General features: G+C 41.4%; 1 pseudogene across 1 annotated transcript; it reads right to left on the bottom strand.

Moving 5' to 3' along the window:
- Window positions 1-14,403: 14,403 nt before the first annotated feature.
- Window positions 14,404-14,930, bottom strand: LOC122703734 (annotated as a pseudogene). Its single transcript, XR_006343582.1, has one exon. The product of XR_006343582.1 is annotated as a protein FAM32A-like (transcript).
- Window positions 14,931-17,635: the final 2,705 nt, after the last annotated feature.

Below are 17,635 nucleotides of genomic sequence, written 5' to 3' on the forward strand. Positions count from 1 at the left end.
CATAGCAAACTTAATTGGCCTTTATCTTCTCCTAGTCCCCCTATATACTTACCTTACCCAATTTTGCCCTCAACAGAAGTTCAAACTGCAACCGAACACAATTACCTGCAGAACTGCTTAAAATGCAGATTCTGTTCCTCACACCCATCAGGATAACTACTATCAAAAACAAACAGAAAATACATTGCCAGCAAGAAGACAGAAGTTGGAACCCTTGTACACTGTTGGTGGAATGTAAAATAGTGCAGCTTCTGTGGAAAACAGTATGATGGGTCCTAAAAAAATTAAAAATAGAACTACTCTCTGACCCAGCAATTTCACTTCTGGAGATACCCAAAAGAACTGGAAGCAAGGTCTCAAAGAGATATTTGTATATCTAGTAGCACTATTCATGATAGTCCAGAAGTGAAGCAACTCAAATGCCTACTGACAGATAAAATGGATAAATAAGCTGTGGTATATGCATCCAGTGGAACATTATTCAACTTTAAAAAGGAAGGAAATTCTGACACATGGATGAACCTTGAGGCACAGAGCAAAGTGAAATAGCAAAGCTAGTGACTAGCAAAGCTAGTCACATAAACACAAATACTGTATAATTTCACTTACATGAGGCACCAGGAGTAGCTGAATTCATAGAGAAAGAAAGTAGAATGGTGGTGAATGGTGGTGGATGGTTCCTCAAGATGACTGTTCTCTTGCTGTCTGTATGTCCCCTACTTGACCAGTCCCCGTTACACCTACACCTCACCTACATGAATGTGCTCACCCCTGCCCCAGCTAGTGATTATTCTAATCCTTAGGCCAGAATAGCTCTACCTGGTAGTTTATTAAAGAAAAACATTTGCTCTCATGACGGTTGTTAACCTGAGGGGCTGTAAGGCATGGGTCTCAGCTGCTGATTTCCCTGATAACTGATGAGCCAACCTGACTTCAATTCCTCCTATAAGTGGTAGCCTCCTTCTCCCCCAAGTCAAAGGTTGCTCTGTGTCTTACCTGTTGTCTGCCATACATTTCGAGGTGTCCCTCCAGGACCGTTTGTTTAGGACTCATGAGATCCCCTGTTCAATAAATCACTGAAGTCTCAGTTGCTGTCTCTGGACTCAGTGTCGAGGATGGGCAACTACAACACTTGCAGAGGGCATCCCAGTGGGTGGTTATCAGAGCCTGGAGAATGAGAAGTAGTTGTTCAATGGAAGTTTCTGTTTTGCAAAATGAAAACAATTCTGGAGATGGATTGCACAGTAATGTGAATATACTCCACAGTATTGAACTGTACACTTAAAAAATGATTAGGATGGCAAATTCTATGCTCTGTGTACAGTTGACCCTTCATATCCATGGATCCCACACCCACAGATTCAACTAACCATGGATTGACAATATTTGGGGAAAAAATCCCATAAAGCAAAACTTGATTTGCCACTCACCAGCAACTATTTACATAGCATTTACATTGAATTAGGTAATAAGTAATCTAGAGATGATTTAAAGTATACTGGAGGGCGTGTGTAGGTTATACGCAAATACTGCCCCATTTTATCTAAGGGACTTGAGCATCTGTGGATTTTGGTATCAGCAGTTTCCTGGAAACAATCCTTCACAGATATTGAGGCTATGTCTGTATTTTACCACAATTTTTAAAACATCTATATGCAAATTTTGAGATCTGGAGTGGGACTAGAGATTATGCATGTTGGGGGGATCTATTTAAAATTCCAAAGCCCAGGCTACACCCTAGACCCATTCAGTCACAGTTTCTAGGGGTGGATTCCAGGCATAAGCAGGTTTTGAAGTTTTCCAAAACCTACTTCCAAAACATGATTCCAATGTGCAGATGTGTTTGGGAACCACTATTGTCCACTGAGTTGGTTTTCACAAAGGAGCCTTCTCACTCTCTTTTAGTAAAGAACTGATTGGACAGCCCAGAACAGGCTGCACTTTAGAAGCATCTATGGCTGATTCACATTGACGTTTGGCAGAAACCAACACAACACTGTAAAGCCATTATCCTTCAATTAAAAATAAATAATTTTTTAATAAAAACTGAAAAAAAAATTACATGCACTTTGGTGCCACCATCTCCAACCTCCCAAGAGATTCTAATTTAGTTGCTCTAGAGGAAGGCTTGGACAGGGTAGTTTTTAAACCTCCTCGGGTGATTCCAGCTGAAAACTCTTAGCTGAGATGTTTCCCCATTAACTGCGGCCTCTGCTTAGCCCACCTCTCTGCTCTCTCACCTAGCCATCTGTTCAGACTCTGCCCTTTGCCTGTCCTCTGTGTATCCCACACTCTGACATTGGTTTGATTATCCAAGTATTCAAGTGTGGCTGATTAAAGGAGCACAGTACCAATTAATCAAGTGTATCCAGCAGGCACTGAATACTGTCAGAAATCATGGATCTACTTTTGTGCCATTAGCTTCACGTCCAAAAAATTTTGATTTTAAACCACCCACTTTAGCCTCACAAATGTATTCATTCCTTTCAAGTCACAGAAAAGGTGCTTGATTCGTGAAACTTGTCCTACTAAGGGGGTAGGATGAGCATGGGATTTGGAGAATATTTATGTGTCAACTTGCCTGGGGCCACAGGGTGCCCCTGATGATTGTGGAAACATTATTTCTGGGTGTGTCTCTGAGGATGTTTTCAGATGAGATTAACATTTGCATCTGCAGACTGAGTAAAGCAGATTTTTCTCCCCAGTGTGTGTGGGCCTCACCAATCCACTCAAGGCATGCACAGAATAAAAGGCTGAGTGAAAACAAATTTTCTCTCTCTGCCCTACTGCCTTTGAACTGGGACATTGATTTTCTCTTGCCTTCAGATTCGAACTTGGACTAGAATTGACTTACACCATCAGCTCTTTTGCTTCTCAGAGCCTTCAGACTTAAACTGGAACTATACCAACGGTTCTTCTGGATCTGAATTCCTCAGCCTCCATAACTGTTTGAGCCAACTCCTATATATACATAGGTGTGCATTATATATGTTTATATATATGAGTGTGTATACATAGGTGTGCATTATATATGTTTATATATATGAGTGTGTATACACACATATATACATGCGTCTTATTGGTTATGTTTCTCTGAAGAACTCTAATACAGTGTGCCCTAGCAGTACTTCATTCATTTATCATGTAAAAACATATTTTTTGAGAGCCTACTGTATGCTGGACACAGTTCAACATGCTTGAATAAAATCAGCATGCACTCTTCCAGCTGCAGAAGCCTCTTTTTCTCAGATTAGTAGAAAACCCCAAATGCCTGTAACTTATATACAAGACACAGATTCTACATAGATTAGTATCTGGTGCTTGTTACGAAATTCAGCAATCAGTCGTCATATTAAGTCCCTGCCTGCCGTCTCTGATGTGAGACCCAGAGGTTCCTGCCACCTCTCTAGGGTAAAGTGTCAGACAGGGCTAAGGAGAAAACGTGCTTTATACACCCTGATTGCTTCTTGTTACACCTTGCTAATGCAATCTGTGTTGCACATTAGAATTAGCATAATATTATCAGAAATGCCGAGCAAAAATGTTCTGAGCTGCAGTGCTCTTTGTGCTTTGGGTTTTGTTCTTCAGGAAGTTGTTTTAGGAAGGGCACAGCAAGACCTTGTATTTTCTTGCTAGAGTTGTTAGGGAGAACAACTTCTTTACCCTTTTCTTTTCAAATAATAAATTGTGAGTGATAAGCTACATCGTTGTATCATGTATGACTACTCCTGGCCAAGGAACATTTAACAACATTCTGATAAGTCATAGGACTTGTTTTTTTTAAGTTCTCTTTGATCCTTCAGATCAAAACTGTGGCTAACAGCAATGTCTGGGCCAATTCCATTTATGGTGTGCTGTTTGTAAAGAACCTAAGCTGTGGCCTTCCTAGAAATAGGCATAAATGCAACTCTTCCAAGCACTGATTTTCTCTGATTACATGTAAGCCTCTCTCCTCTATAAATCTCTCGCAGACAGAGGTCTTACCTGTCCAATAGATATATTTCATGTCTGTTGGACTTTTGTGGCTCTTGGAACATTGTTCACTTATCTCCTTTATTGTTGAGAAGTTCAGGCTGTGGAATAGACCCTAGCTGCTGATTCTCTAGTCAACCTTGAACGTGGAGGGGTCAACAGCATTTGCTGAGTCCTGGAAAAATTCCTGTTGAGCAGGTCAGGGAGATGCTTGAGTTCATCTGCAGACTTAGCTTAGTCTAAATCTCCACTCTGAATGTGGCTCACTCTCTGGAAGTCACCAGCGCCTCCCCCACTCAAGCACCTCACACCCTCTGATGTCAGTCTGAGCATCCTGGACTGGGTCTCCATCTCACTTCTCTGGAACTCCTTTACCCCCAGACCTTTATCCTGAAAAAAATTGTTTCCTGACTAGGATACTAGCTCTCAGGTTCACTTAAAAGTAAAATGAAACCCTGGGCCAAAACTATAATTAAGCTTGTAATCTTTCTGATGGTAGAACCAAGAGAGGAAGCTGTGGTTTTGATTTTTCCCCACACGTAGAAACAAGAAGATGGAGATTACTGTGCTCCTGACTGACTCTGGGAAACCATTTCTCCCTTAAGATAGACTGGCATTGACTATATATACCCCTTCTTAGGGGCTTCCTAGGTGTCTCAGTGGTAAAGAATCTGCCTGCCAATGCAGGAAACAGAGGAGACACAGGTTCAATGCCTGGGTCAGAAAGATTCCCTGGAGTAGGAAATGGCAACCCACTTCAGTATCCTTGCCTGGAAAATTCCATGGACAAAAGAACCTGGCGGGCTACAGTCCATGGGGTCACAAAGAGTCAGACACAATTGAGCACACACGCATACAACCCTTTTTGATCTCATTTTCACTTTTCCCTGATTTTAAATAGTTCTACCTTTGCTATTGCACATCTCCAGGTTAGTTTAGAGAAAAATGATGAATTTTTTTTTAAGTGCTTAACTCAGGTGGCTCAAATTTTCAACTTGCAATTAGAAATTAGGATACATGAATTGTGTCCTAAGGAAAGTTCAAGGTAACTTTATTTTGTGCAACTAATATTTTTGTGTTCTCCCCCATTAGAACATCTCCATTCTTTTTCTCTGAATATAAAGATAAAAGCTGCTCATTACAAAAAATGCAGGCAGTATAGGAATTTATACATAAAGTGAAAATTGCCTACAATCTCACCATTCAATAGCTTCTGTGAATTTTTTTAAACTAAGATATAGTTCACATAGCATAATATAATCCTTTTAAAGTGAACAATTAAGTTTTTAATATATTCACAAGATTGGACAATCACCACCATTATCTAGCTCCAGAACCTTTTCAGCATGCCAGAGAAACCACTGTACCTACTAGCAGTCACTTTCCACCCTCTGTCCTCCCCAGGCACTTGCAACCACTAACCTACTTTCTGTCTATCTGAATTTCCCTATTGTGGACATTGCATTTAACTGGGATTATACAATTTGTGATCTTTTGTGATTGGATTCTTTCACTTAGCATAATGTTTTCAAGGTTCATGTTGTAGCAGGTAACAGTACTCCATTTTTTTTTAATGCCTGAACAACTTTCTATTATATGAATAGACCACATTTTTTTTAAACTATTCATCATTCATTAATGAATATTTGAGTTGCTTACATTTTAGGGCTATTATGAATCATGCTGTTATGAACATTCATGTGCAAGATAACATTTTCAATTCTCCTGGCCTACAAGTATTTTAATGAATAATGTTTTGGACTTTTTCTATGCATATCTCTATTTACAGATAAATATATTGTGATATATTATCACCCCTAACTATTCATTCCCATTTCCTGAGAAATAATTCCTGGAGGCAATTAATCAGTTATCAAATGACTTGCAGTGTCTTCCAAGGAAACAGTATATATACTCACCCCATCATAATCCCGAACATGTTGCTTTCTTACACTCCACAACTGAGCAGAAGTTTTAGAGCCACTGTATGTTTCTGTGAGCTCTCCTACACTTTCCCTCTGCTCTGGGTAGAAGACTGCTTCTTCAGTTTAGGTCCCAGGGTAAGACCAAGGAACTGAAATGCAGCTGACTGTAGCCACTAACAACATGAAAGAGGAATGAATTAGTATCATGAACCACTGCCATTTGGGGGGTTCATTGTTTCTGTGGCAAAGATAATACATAAATAAATAATATACCATCTGCTTTTCCCACTTACTGATACAGTTGGGACATTTTTACAGATAAATTTTTTTTCTTTCTTTCTTTTGGCTCTTTCTTTTTTGGCCCAGGGTTTCATTTTAAGTGAACCTGAGAGCTAGTATCCTAGTCAGGAAACAAATTTTTTCAGGATAAAGGTCTGGGGGTAAGGGAGTTCCAGAGAAGTGAGATGGAGACCCAGACCAGGATTTCCATGAAGTGCTGGATCTTCATTCTTCATTCTTCATTACATGCATGTGTTTCTCTAGTTGAGGTGCACTGGCTTGGTTGCCCCATGGAATGCGGGATCTTAGATTCCTAACCAGGAAACTGGTTACAAGTCAATAGCTTACAATTCACCATATACCCTGCATTGGGAGGTAGATTCTCAACCACCTGACCATTGGGGAAGTCCCCTAATGTAAACTTGTAACAGTCGAGTTACTTAAACTGAGGTCCAAATAGACTAAGTAAATTGTTTCAGGTGACAGAATTAGTAAGAGAGAAAAAGTCAATTTTATATCCTTGTCCTGATTTGCCTGTTTTCTAATTAAAGCAAAAGAGTGGGTAATCTGGGACCTTCTGATGAGATTACAGGACATTTATAAAGATCTGCACAGTTGGTGGGCTGAAAATTCCAAACTCACTCATGCTTTACTAATTAATGAGTTAATACTGATTGGAAAATTGTAGACAGCTGAAATGTGTGTGTTGGGCTTTTGGGAAAAATTTCTTTTTCAAGCAGGTAGCATATTCTAAGAGTTAATCCTTATTCTTTATCTCTGCAGCCTTCAGGTTTGGAATCAGTACTGACAAATAAGATCTCTGCTTTCAATCCATTTTGCATGTCTCACCCAACTGCCACTGCGTTTTGCATGATTTAACACAATCGCCTGCCTCTGCCCCAGAGCCTGTGAGGGGAGTGGAAGGCAATCTTGGCCAGCATCTGCCCACACTCCGTCTGCTTTAAGGCAGTATTTCCATCTCTTTATCTATCTTAAACTCATAAGTAAATAACAGTTTTGCATAACTGATTTTCAGAAAGAGAGGATTTTAGTAAATTGCCACTATTATTTAATAATAGCCAATGGCTTACAAAGCACCATGGTTAGGACGTACAAGTTTTAGTCTTGATATCACTTATAGGTGATAAAATGGCCACCAGTAGTCTTCAGAAACCTGAACCCAACACCCAAAGAGTTTGCCTTCCTTACAATATACTGAGTAGGCAAAGTTCCATTAAAAATAATTGACTTCTGGGACTTCCCTGGTGGTCCAGCGGCTAAGACTCTCTGCTCCCAGTGCAGGTGGCCCAGGTTCCATGCCTGGTCAGGGAACCAGTTTCAACATGTCACAGCTAAGAGTTCATGTGCTGCAACTAAGACCCAGCACAGTCAAAAAAAATAAGTATTTTAAAAATAATAATAATAATTGACTTTCATGTTTTAATAGAGGTGAGAATAGTTAGATACGTTTCTTTCACCAATTTCTTTCTTTTCTCTCTGATCTATTGGCACTTATACACATAGATATACAGCATATGACCAGAATGGTATGAATTTTGTGAGTCTTTCGCACCAAATGTATTTTATATTTATGACAGCATAGGCTTTTAGGGGCTTCCCCAGCAGCTCAGATAGTAAAGAATCCACCTGGAATGCAGGAGACCGGAGTTCGACTCCTGGTTTGGGAAATCCCCTGGAGAAGGGAATGGCAACCCACTCCAGCATTCTTACCTGGAGAACTCTGTGGACAGAGGAGCCTGTCGGGCTAGTCCATGGGGTCACAAAGAGCTGGACATGACTGAGCAACTAATACTTTCACTTAGGCTTTTAGAGATGATCTTAGTCTAATAAACCTCAATTCATAGGCAAGAACAATAACATCCTCAGAACGTAAAGGGCATTTCCTAGGTCACGAAGCAGGTGGCATAGCTAGGCCCAGAACCCCGATCTCTTGACCCTCAGCCCAGGGCTCTCTTCTCACTCCAGGCCACTCCCTCAGCATGCGAATAACCCAGAGGGAATCTTTACATCCTGCTCAAGATGGGAATAAGATGGCACCACTGAATCTTCTAGAAAGTTGGACCACTCAGGAAAAGTGCCCTGTGAGTGAGCATGAGCCCTGCAGAGGAATAGGAACAAAGATACCTACTAAGTTGATGGATGGCAGCACACACAGGCCTTTATTTAGTGACAGAATTATGACCAAGTAAGTTTCGCGAGTCCTCATATTGTCCCCTCGGTGGGACAAGCCAGGGCTAGTCAGAGACATTGTCTTCAAGGGCACTAGAACAAGGAACACTGAGCGAAGCAGTGGTTAAGTCACTGCCCATGTGTGAACCCCTGAGCCCAGCAAGATCTGGGTTTGGTCTATGGGTGGTAGAAGCAACTTTGGCACCACCAGCTGCTGGAGGTTGGTCGTCCTCCTCATCAGCCAGGAGCCTTCAGTTACTGGATCTGAAGGGAGAGTCATGTCCTCTGGCCACATTCACCAGACTGTCCACATTTTGCCATGACCCAGGCATCCTCTGAAACTGGGAGAAAATTCAGAAGAAGCAGACCTTGACAAAAGGGAGTGGAGAGAAACTAAATTCAGTAGGTGACCCCCAAATAATACTACCAACTCTGATCCAAGCTCAAGCTTTTAAGATGGACTTAGAAATGCCCTTCATGGGAGGTTCACACAGGGCTTAGTCTATTTGTTTTTAAACTACCAGGTTATTCTTAGGCACAGTGTTTCATAAGGTCCCTAAGATAAGCCAGTGTTTGGAAGGCTAAAAAGGTGAGACACCCAAGCTCAGTAATAGGACTTGTGGAAAAAATTAGGTCAGCCATTGTTCTAAGGCCCCAAAGGGCCAACATTCAAAACGATTTTGCTTTTTGAGCTTTAGACAATTGCTGGGGGTGTGGAGTGGGAAAAGGAACCTCAAATTATGAAACAATGTGGAAAACAGACGTGGTTGAATAATCATCATCGGAAGATCTTTTTTATATAAATAGAAAGAGTTGTCCATCCATAGAATTTTAGTAGATTATATACCTAGAATATTCTTGACATTTTAACTTTCTTTCCTTTTTCTCCTTTCTCTCAACTCCCCCAAATAGCCTCTGCTCGCTGAAAAAACAAATCCAAAATGCCAAGTAAATCTTCACTCTGACTACAAAACTCCAATGTGCAGGCATTCTGTCACTGCTTGTTATTAAGCAATTTCTGTTTCCAAAATGTAATTTTTTCTCCTTGTTTCTTCCTTTCAGACTTCCCCCACCTTTTATATACCTATTCAGCTGTTTCTCAAAACACACCTCTTAGGCAGGTCAAAGAGAGTGATATCTGCACATTCCACTGGAATCCAGTGAGGTTAAGTGTAAGATCAAGGACACAGAGCCAGCCAGAGACAGAGCAAACCCAGAGGCCCTAACACCCAGAGCTCCACAAGCCTCATTATTATACTGCCTCTTGAAAACCCTTGCTGAGATTGGAGTTCCTCCAGCTTTTATTGTCACCATTAAAATGATTAATGGTCCAAGAATCCAGAAGCCCAACTAGAGTTTTCTTGAAATACCTCACCAAGGTTGAGGAACACTCAGTGTGAAACATCATTAAACTCATTGCCCCTGGACCAAGTAAGATAAAGAGCTACAGAACCCTACTTGTGAAACCAAAGTGATATTAAAGGCACTTGCATTAGGCTGAGCTTTTCACACATTTTATACTTGCTCCTCTGTTACCAAGGGGACCCCATTCCAATAGCACTCTGGTGTCAGCGTTATCATTACCGAAGGTGGAAATTATATCCGAGGTGTTAAAATGTGTTTAAGTGCTGGTTTTCTTTTTCCTCTGAAGGGTATTGGTGAATCACTCCTGTATCTCACCAGCCCCTTGCGTTCTGTGATCAGCAATTACTCCTTTCACATTAAGGATGGGAGCCCAATGGAAACTACCAAGGGATGGATTCAGAAGTATCATTCTGCTCCCATGAAGCCAAGCTATCTGGACTCTGAGTGTGACCCTGCCCTTAGGAAGCTCAGAACCTAAAGACACCTCCAATAACACTGTCAGCTGTTGGTCTTCCTGACCGTGACCCTGCACTGGAAGGATCACAGCTGTTGCCTGAACTTGATTAGTCAGGGCAGAAACGGGTGTGTCCCCGACCCACCTAGGCTTACTATGGAACCTATCTATCAATATGGCAACACTCAGCTGGATTTAGAGCACAAATCTGATACCTTAAACCAATATTTGGATGGTTCATTATGAGAAACTTGGGGTTATAACTTTAAATTCTAATTTTAATTACTCATCCTGAGATGTCTGATACCAAAAGCAAAAAGTCCTCAAAATTTGATCCTGGATGCCGTTTCCCTGAATCTATCTGACAACAGCCTGCAGGGGAAGAACACCTGTTTTCTAATCTCATTTCCATCCATAACTCACCATCTGAGCAGGTCACGGGAATTCTCTCAGCCTTCTGACATTTTTCATCCCAGGAAGGGCAATACTTCACACTTTACCTTCAAGTATTTCAACAATGACGTTAAGTAACACATCAAGGTAGGGCAAAGACCAAGGTAAAATGTAGAGCACTGTGTTCAACAGAGAAAAGATTGTTATCTCTTCGTCCACTTGTGCTAGCATCCATCCTGCCTGTGAAAACTGAAGGACTCTGGTCAGCCAGAGCCAATGTCAACCAGAAGATTTTAATCATCACCTAGTGGCTGTCTGTTATAAGAATGCTCTGAAGTCCTGCTCTATTTCTTCTTTTTCCAATAACAGTAATATATTTGTATACCTCTTCACGGTGTGAGTGTGTGTGTATGTGTGTGTTCTTATCGAAATATTCTAATGACACATGCACTAGTAGCCTTCAAGGAATTTTTAAAATGTGTTTCGTATGAAGAATGTCTTTTTCTCAGACTGTCTCTCCAGCATCTACTTAACATCAAAGGCTGACATGCAGCCACAGTGTGACTGAGGATTTTATTTAACCTTGTCTGGTGATGTTATGGGATACAAATGAACAGGAAGTGTTGAGATGGCAACTGTTTGGAAAGCAGCCTGGGGTTGAAGCAGAGACCTCCGTTACTCAGCCTAAAAATGGCCATGGCCCCTATATATTAAAAAAGAAAACAAATGTCTAGAGATTCTTCCACAGGTAACTTGCAATGGTATAGAGAGAGATGGACTAAAGAGATTTTTTAAAGACTTAAGGTCATAGTGATATGTACCCCCTGATACAATTCCCATGAGAGGAACCCCTTACCCTCTGTGATATTCTTTCCCCAAACCCATAACTCCAGTCTGATCCTGAGAAAACATTAGACAAATCCAAACAGAGGGCCCTTCTACTAAATACCTGATCATACCAAGGTAAGCAAGACTGAGAAACTGTCAGAAATCAGAGAAGTGTAAGGAATCACAATGCCTAGATGTATTGTAGAGTCCTGAAATGGATCCTGGAAAGGGAGCATTAAGGGAAAAACTAGTGAAGTCTGAATAAAGCTAGTAGGTTAGTTCATAGTAATGTCACAATATTAATCTTTCAGCATTGACAAATACACCATCAGTACATAAGATGTTAACATTAGGGGAAATTGGGTGAAGGGCTTGCAGGAATTCTCTATATTTTGTTTGCAACTTTTCTGGAACTCTACAGCTATTCCCGGAGAAGGACTTGGCAACCCACTCCAGTATTCTTGCCTGGAGAATCCCAGGGATGGAGGAGCCCGATGGGCTGCCGTCTGTGGGGTTGCACAGAGTCGGACACAACTGAAGCGACTCAGCAGCAGCAGCGGAACAATTATTCCAAAATAAACAGTTCATTAAAAAGATAGAAAGAAACATATCAACCAATCAAATTGTGGGACTTTACTTGAATCTGGATCAAAGAAATTATTTTTCAAACATTTGTTTATGAGACAACTGGAATTTTAAACACTGGATATTTGATTATATGAAGGAATTAATTATTCATTATTTTTAGGTGTGCTAATGGGATTATAGTTGTAGTTTTTAAAGGAGTCTTTTTTTAAGAGACACAAACCAAACTATTTATAGATTAAATGATACAGTGTCTTGAATTGGTTTCTCAAACAGTACAGAAAGGGGAAGTTGGTGGGGGTGTCAAAAACATGAGTAAATAATTACTGAAAATGGGTGATGGGTTTACGGGAGTTTACTATTCTATTTTACTTTCTTTTGTATGTTTGAAGTTTTCCACAATATTTAAAAGATTAATTTAAAAGATACAAAGGAGGAAGACCATAATCCCCTAACTTTTGATCACATAGCATTATATGCGTTGCTATATTTGCCACCTCGGCAATACCCCCCAATTATTCTCATGCAGTGTCTCCCATCCTTACCAACCCAGAGGCCAGCTTTGGGATCAAAGTTCTCTTTGGATTGCCCACTCACACGAACCTCTGGAACTGGCTCAAGGGTACCAGAACATCGTCATCAGCTGGGAGACCAACCCCGGGAACCTGAATAGATTTTTCCAGTCCTTTGGTAAGCCACAAGGGTCACCCAAGTCCAGCAGGGAGAGAAGAGAGTGTTTCTCATGAGTCTAAAGACAGCCTCATCCTTCAGCCAACTCCCGGAGCAGAGAGGTCCCTTCTCTCTCTCAGTGATGGTTTTGACATATTTAGTTCCTTTTAGCCTCCAAGAAAATTGGATCTGAACACAGATGAACAGGAAGAGAAGTGACGACAAGTCAGGGCTTAATTTTAATGCCAAGCTTTTTTTTTCTTCTCCAGTGCAGAAGTCTTATTAAAGAAACAGCAGGATGCTGACAGGAAACTGTTTGTAAGTAGAAATAACACTTATTATAACAAGTCAGAACAGCAGGCAGATAGGTTGGTTTGTTTGTTAATTATATCTGATTTTATTTTCTAATGAATGCCTTAAGAAAGGGGAGAATCATTCTGACAGCTGTTTGAAACCAGATTTTAAATCCTCTTAGAAAGATGATACAGAGCAGAAGCAATCAGATTCTATGGAGCAAGAGGAGGTCTCCTCTAGCCCCTATTATTGATCAGATCTGTGAAGCTTAATAATTTATAATCCTGTGAATGAGGATCTAAATTCCTGCGTTAATTGATGCCTGTTCCTTGATGGAGAAAGTCTTCTGCTCACTTATGGAGATGGTGCTGATTGTGATATGCAGGGAATGCATATGTAACTTGCTTGCATTTATAACAAGTAATCTATAGTTCTTCTCTATGTATGATATTCCCCAGGAGAACAAAGTATATTTGCTTTAGAGGAAAGTGTTAATTTTATCCAGATTAACTAACTAAATGATTACACAGTCATGAATCAGAAGGAAAGATATACCTTCTAAAATAAGGACTGAAAAGAGAAAGCCGAAAAACCATTTGGGGAACAGGGTTGGGAGTGAATTAACCAGCAAGAGTGTTTTTAAATTGCCCTGGGGGTGAATTAAGCCTCCCACTTTTTTTTTTTTTTTTGTCAGAAATGAGTAATTACTAAAGGGAAGCAGCATAGCTCACATCTTGGCATTTTTATCCAGAATTAAGGTTTCACATTATACATCCCCACTCTATGTGCACTTTATAGTCTAACTACAAATATCTGCACATTCAATCAAGGAAACCTTGGAGATCAGATCTATCCAGACAGAGCAGTCTGAATCATTTAGAACAGAGCAAAAATAACATGTGATGGATAAAGTACAATAATGAAGGGAAAAGGCAGGTTTGTCATCTAGATGATCCAAAGCATCATCTCAGGTCCCAGAGGGATTACCCTCCCTCTTTCCGTTGGCACTTCCCTTCACCCAGACCACCTTCAAAATTCTGCTTTGAATGGTGTCTCCTACAGGAAGCCCTCCCTGGTTCACTGACCTGATTGTTGCATTTTGCTTGTCACTGCCACAAGAAGCACGTCTGTATTTTGCATTTGGTCCTTAGTAGCTTGTTTTATATCAATATTAAGGTGTTCGTTTGATTTGTGTCTTTATTTTACCTACCCCCTTATAGAAAAGTTCCTTAAGGGCCCCACTATGTCTTCCATTTGCTGCATATTTCCCCAGGGTGTTCCCAGTCAGCAAGAAGGGCTCTCAGGAATGTTGCCTATTGACATTGTGGAGCCAGCATCAAATCGATGGCTTTGACTTGGGCTTTGAGTCCATCTAAAAGTTTGGGGGTGGGGGGGGGATGTGAAATTATATAAATAATTTTAATTCGATTTTTAATTTTTTTATTTTTATTTTTTTAAAAGGACAGTCTTACTTTAATCAAGTTCCAGAATGAGGACACACAGCTTTGAAAAGCAGTGTCTCAGCAGAAGACGCAAGGATGTGTGCACAAGAATGTTTCTAGAAAATACCAAGGCCCCAAACATAACCGCGACGTTGCCTTCTGCTCCTCCTCGATGCCACTCGGTACCCGGGGTGGGCCTGCTACTTGATCCAGCTGACTTTGGGAATGTCGTAGTGCTCCGTGAGCGTGTCCAGGTGTCTGTTGAAGTCCTCTACTCTCTGCTTGTGGGTTTGGGATGCTTTCTTCAGGATCCTTTCCGTTTGCCGCTTCTCCTGCATCTTTTCGAATGCCCCTTGGGCCGGTGTCCGCTTGTCCAGTCCACGCCGCTTCTCCTCCTCTTCTTTTTGCTCGTTCCCATCGCTTCCAGGAGTTTCGCCTTGTCTTTGTCTTTTTCTTCTTCCGCTTAGTCACTCCGAGCTCTGCGACGCCTTTCAGCTTCAGGGGTCCCCTTTGGACCTGCTAGTAGGCCTCCATGGCCTCCTGGAAAGTTCCGTAATTCGATTTTCTTAAAACCTCCCTGAACCTGTTTCATTTTCTGTTATGAGGAGATAGTGTGAAATTCCCATCCCTCCCCTACTCCACCCTGATTTTCTTTAAACTGGCTATTTTTTATTTTATTGAATCGAGTTTATTTAGGCTCGCTTAAATTTTACTAATAAACTCAAAGCCCAGCCTGTGGGCTAGATTCAAGGCCGTGTCAGCACAGATGCCAGCTCAGGGCAGCTAAGCTCCCTTCTCAAAGGGACTGGCTTGGCCACATTCCGAAGTTAATGCACTGTCTGCAGCTTGGGGGCGTTTGGCACAATAAAGGGGTCTGAATTCCTACAGCCACCGACTGGGCAGTCCCTCTGGGGAGAAACAAGGAAATGAAATTCTTTATCACATTCTCAAGTCCATGGAATTCTGGCAAACAACAGACATGGCTATTCAGATGGAGCTGAATTCAGATAGAACTGGAGATTGGGAATTGATTTCCAGGGACTGATGGAATTTCTTACCCTCTCTTTATTAATATCCAGCATATTCAGGAGCCTATCTTGAGGCAATTTTGGCCAAGACATCTCTACGTGCTCTTAGGAATGAGTGTATGCTGAGATGAGGGAAGCGGGGAGAAACTCTCTGAAGAAACGCACCACTTCTTCTTCTGAGAGCCAAGGAGAGCAATTCAATCTGCAAAATGCCTCTAATCAGCTTTCTTTCCACCAGCACCTCATAAATATCCTTGGAATTTTCAAGTAAACCAGTGGAAGAGATCATGCTAACCATGAGGAGATGCTGTAGACAAAGCAATTCAGGTGCGGCATTAGGAAAAAAAATCAGACAAAGGGTTGGAACAACCCAAGAAAGTGGTAAAAACAGAAAGTCCAGTTACCAGCACTGAGGATGTAACCCAGCTCCCCACTGTGATGATGCTGGGTAGTGGGAGAAGCCCAGGAATGGGAAACCAAGCAGTGGGAGCAGTCACCAAATGTCCAGCGGCCAAGTTCTAACTAGCTGGCCAGCACCTGTCAGCTGGGCCCTGGCAGGATCTTGCTAAGCCTCTCTAGACCTGAGTGCCCCCATGTGTAAAGTGCAGAGGGCCAGTTCCATGGGCGTGCACTGGGCTTACTGCTCTGCTGTCGCCATCTTGAAATCCTTAATAACAAGGAACCCCACATATTTATCTCGCACCAGGTCCCTCAAATTAGGTAGCTGGTCATGAAACTAAAAATAGGATATAAGTGGTTCTGGCTAAATTAATCGATTCATTTATATTATTTTGTTTAAAGCTATCTGTAAATTATCCTATGAAATCAGCATGACGACAGGATAGAAACTAGGAAGAGACCACACGTTAAAGTAAACACGCTTTACTGGCAAACGGTGTGATCATGATCAAGAGGCTATTCCAATTAACTGATACGGTTAACTGAAATCCTCCATGTAGATTAACTTTCATAACAATAAGATGTTGAGTTACATACTAAACCTGAAATTTTATACTGAAAGTATTTTAATCTCCTGCTCTTTCAATGGAGTAGATGCTCATTCTTAACTATAATTCTCATTGAATAATACAATATAGAAAATGCATGGCAGTTTCTAGTGATTTTAGTGATGTTAAGATCAAAGTAATATTCATAATAAAAAGCAAATATTTATTAAAGATTGACTATTGAGTAGGGATCTTGGAGTCTGGGATTTAAGACAGGGTCAGGATCAAAATCAGCATTAGTTAGCAGTTAGGATTAGGATTGAAGTTGAAGCTTCAATACTTTGGCCATCCGATGCAAAGAACTGACTCATTGGAAAAGACCCTGATGCTGGGAAAGACTGAAGACAGGAGAAGGGGATGACAAAGATAAGTTGGTTGAATGGCATCACCGACTCAATGGACATGAGTTTGAGCAAGCTCTGGAAGTTGATGATGGACAGGGAAGCCTGGCGTGCTGCATGCTGCAGTCCATGGGGCCACAGAGTTGGACACAACTGAGTGACTGAACCAAACTGAGGATTAGGGTTAAGGGTTGGGATTAGGATTAAGGCACAGTACCTAACCTGGAGACATAATACACAGAAACCTAGACAAGACTACTGATGTATACAAATAATATATACATACTTGCACACACATACACAAACAATAGGGGGGAGGAGGAAGTTTGGTTAAGGGCCAGTGAGTCTCAGAATATTTCAGGAGTTCAGGGGAGGGCAATCTCAGAAAGGAGAAGCCAGTCTAAACCATCATGGTTCCCTTGGTGACAACAGGGTGGACCCCATGGTATCCCAGGAGCTGGTTCCAGTTCAAGTTTCAGTTCAGTTTAGTTCAGTTGCTCAGTCATGTCTGACTCTTTGTGACCCCATGAATCGCAGCACACCAGCCCTCCCTGTCCATCACCAACTCCTGGAGTTTACCCAAACTCATGTCCTTTGAGTCGGTGATGCCATCCAACCATCTCATCCTCTGCTGTCCCCTTCTCCTCCTGCCCCCAACCCCTCCCAGCATCAGGGTCTTTTCCAATGAGTCAACTCTTTGCACGAGGTGGCCAACATATTAGAGTTTGAGCTTCAACATCAGTCCTTCCAATGAACACCCAGGACTGATCTGCTTTAGGATGGACTGGTTGGATCTCCTTGCAGTCCAAGGGACTCTCAAGAGTCTTCTCTAACACCACAGTTCAAAAGCATCAATTCTACAA

The sequence above is a fragment of the Cervus elaphus genome, chromosome 11, assembly GCF_910594005.1.
Source record: "Cervus elaphus chromosome 11, mCerEla1.1, whole genome shotgun sequence".
Taxonomy (NCBI): domain Eukaryota; kingdom Metazoa; phylum Chordata; class Mammalia; order Artiodactyla; family Cervidae; genus Cervus; species Cervus elaphus.